This window comes from Tupaia chinensis, unplaced genomic scaffold (assembly GCF_000334495.1).
Source record: "Tupaia chinensis unplaced genomic scaffold, TupChi_1.0 Scaffold141165_1, whole genome shotgun sequence".
NCBI classification, from domain to species: Eukaryota; Metazoa; Chordata; class Mammalia; order Scandentia; family Tupaiidae; genus Tupaia; species Tupaia belangeri.
Window position 1 is genome coordinate 1,596,680 of NW_006201028.1, and position 3,502 is coordinate 1,600,181.

Genomic DNA, 3,502 nt, shown 5'->3' on the forward strand with positions numbered 1-3,502 from the left:
AAAAAAAAAAAAAGAAAAAAAAAAAAAGAAAAGAAAAGATGCCACTTGGCTGGGCCAGCAGCTAGTATGGTGGTTGGGACACTGGACTTTCATGTGTCTGACCACAGTTTGAGTCCCAGACCTAGCAGCTTGCTTTCTCACTTTCTTTTTCTCTGGTCAAATTAAAAGTAAATAATAATAACAACAAATACAATGAAAATAAATAGATAATAATTTAAAAAATATAAAAGAAGATACCACTTGGCACTTTCAGCATTCTTATAGGAAATATCCTTAGCCAAACTCACAAAATCATTAAGTGCCCTTTCTATTTTTCATTAGATAGCATTTCTATTTATGTTACCTCAGGCAGCGGGGTCACAAAACTTTCTGCCACTGTATAACAGAGGTCACATTTTATCAAACCGTATTAATTTGCTGGGGGGAGGGGTGTTGTAACAAGTTAATGCACTGGTTGGCTTTTAAAACAGAAATTTTGGGGCCAGCTGATGGAATCCCACGTAGTCAACCACAGTTTGAGTCCTGGACCCAATGGCTTAAAACTCACGCTCTGTGTGTGTGTGTGTGTGTGTGTGTGTGTGTGTACGTGCATGCCCAAAATCTCAAGAGGAGAATGGAGAAGGGACTGCAGTGTGGCCATCCCCTCTGGGGATAACTTTTGGATTTCTGTTTCTTTGGCAAGTGCACACAGCCTATGGCAAAAATCTCTCTCTTGAAAAATGAAAAAGAAAACAGAAATTTAAAGCCAGCTAGGTGGTGTGGTAGTTAAGGGGCTGGATCCCACCAACTCTGTGGTCTGAGTACCAGACCTGACAGATTAAAAAACTTGCTGGATGTGTGTGCATGCGTGCCCAAAATTCTGAGAGGAGAACGGAAGAGAAGGGATTGTGGCTGGTCATCCACCATGGCGGGGCGGGGGGTGCTTTCTCACTTTCCCCCTCTCTCTCGTCTCTGTCTGGTGAGTGCATGTGCCCTATAGCAAATTAAAAAATAAACAAACAAATAAAAAAATCATTGCCTCACAGCTCTGGAGGCTAAAATCCAAGGTCAAGATGTCAGGAGAGCTGGTTCTGTCTAGGGGCTGTGAGGAAGAATCTGTTCCATGGCTCTTTTCTAGATTCTGGGCTTTTGCTGGCAATCTTTGGTGTTCCTTGGCTTATAGACCAGTCACGCTGATCTTTGCCTTCATGGCTACATGGTGTTCTTCCTGTGTGGTGTGTCCATATCTTCCCCTTTTTAAAGAACATTAGTCGTATTGGGTTAGGACCCATCCTAATGACATCATGGTAATTGGGTTATCTCTGTAAAGACCCTATCTCTGATAAGATCACCTTCTGATGTGCTGAGGGTTAGGATTTTGACATGAATTTTGAGGGGATACAATTCAACTCAGAACACCAACTTTCAATAACATTTCCTCACTGTCCTTCATGGCTTCACTTGAGGCTCTTTTGGCTTTTTTCCAAAGCCAGTGGCACATGGTTCTTAGCAGTACTTAACTTCACCAATGTCAGCATCAGTTAGGGGCTGATCAGGGAAGCAGCACTATTATGGAACTCAAGATTTAAAAAAAATTTCCTACAAGGTGCATGTGCTCACCAGAGACACAGATGAAGAAAGAGAGGGGGAAAGTATGAAATCACCCCCCAGGGGGGATGGCCACACCACAGTCCCTTCTCCCCCATTCTTCTCTTGGGATTTTGGGCATGCACATAGATGTACCTGGTGTGTTTTTCAAGTTGCCAGATCTGGAACTTGAACCATGTAGTTGGCCATATGGATTCCCACTTCCTTAACCACCATACCACTTGTTGACTCACAATACAGGATTTTTTATTAGGCTTAGACATAATTTCAGAGAAGCTAGAGAAGAAAAGGTCTGAAAGGAAGATCAGAGAAAAATCATTAGCCAGGAATCACAAAGGAAAACTGAGGAAGTCTATGGAAGACTGTGCCCTCAGCATCCAGTAATGGGCCTGAGTTGATAGGTCACAGGGCTAGCAGTTAGGAAGAAAATTTAATCATAAGAGAAAGAGGACAAACTGGAATCTATGACAAAATGGAGTTCACAGCTATGTCTTATGTTGATAAGCATGTGATCTGTGGCACACACACATGCCTTTACTGTGGAATTATATGAGTGCCTTGCCCTGGGGCTTGGAGAAGCTGAAATAGGAAATCTGGTGGGAGCTGGAGGATCTGGGGGCCAGCGGATTATCTGTATCAACTGTGAGTTGGCAGATCAGCAACAACAACATGGCGGCAGTTGCCTCTGGGACCCTGTGTCAGCCTGCAGGGCTCAAGGCAGCTGTTTCACTTGCTCCTTTCCAATCTTACATAAATTTCTTTAGTGGTCATTCCTATCCTGGAACCGTATTAGAAGGGACATTGGGGAATTAAATTCCAACTCAGTTAAACTGACACACTACAAAACGACCACATGAGCCAAACACGAGCAGTTGTCAAATGCCATGATGTTGTGTCTGACACATTAGCCTGCCACTTAAGCCTTCTATCCATCTTGCAAGATTATCAGCCTCCCCATTTTACATAGAAGGACATAAAACCTGGTATTTACTCATAGATAAGCAAATAAAGAAGCCTGGAATCTGCCCTACTCTACACGGTAGCCAGCTTCTCAGATGAACCCCAGTGGTCCTATTTTTCAAAATAGTATTTATTTACTTAACTTATTTGTTATTATTATGTATTTTTTCTAATTTGACCAGAGAGAGAGAGAAAGGGAAAGTGAGAAAGCAAGCCACCAGGTCCTGGACTCAAACCGCAGTCAGCCATGTGGGAGTCCAGCACCTTAACCACCACTTCACCTACTAGTTCCCCCAGTGATTCTTACCTACTGGTATCAATGTCCTTTTGTAGTCCCCCTCCCACATTAAATAGGTTTGATGTGAGTGATCATTAAAACATTGTGGAAATGATTATGAATGACTTTTTTTTAAAAAAGAATTATTTTATTTAACTTTATTATTATTATCATTATTATTTTCCAGTTTGATCAGAGAGACAGAGAGAGAGAGAGAGGAAGTGAGAAAGCAAGCCACCAGGTCCGAGACTTGAACCGTGGTCGGCCATGTGGGAGTCCAGCGCCTTTTACCACCATGCCACTTGCCGGCCCCTGTGAATGACTTTTGAGGATGGATTATAAAGAACATCATGGCTTTTACCTTTCTCTTTCTTGGTCACTTGCTCTGGGAAAGACAGCCGCCATGTTGTGAGGATACTCAAGCAACCTGCGGATAGACCCACAGTGAGAGTAATTGAAGCCTTGTGAACAATCCATCCTACAAACAGACTATCTGGAAAGCAGATTGCCCAACCCCAACTTAGCCTTCAGATGACAACAGCTCCATATTTTGACTGCAACCCAAAGAGACCTTGAGCCAGAATGATACAAATAAGTGGCTTCTAACTTCCCGACTCACTGAAAATAGGAGAGAATGTTCATTGATTTAAAAATTATAGTTATTTTTTCCATGAGGGA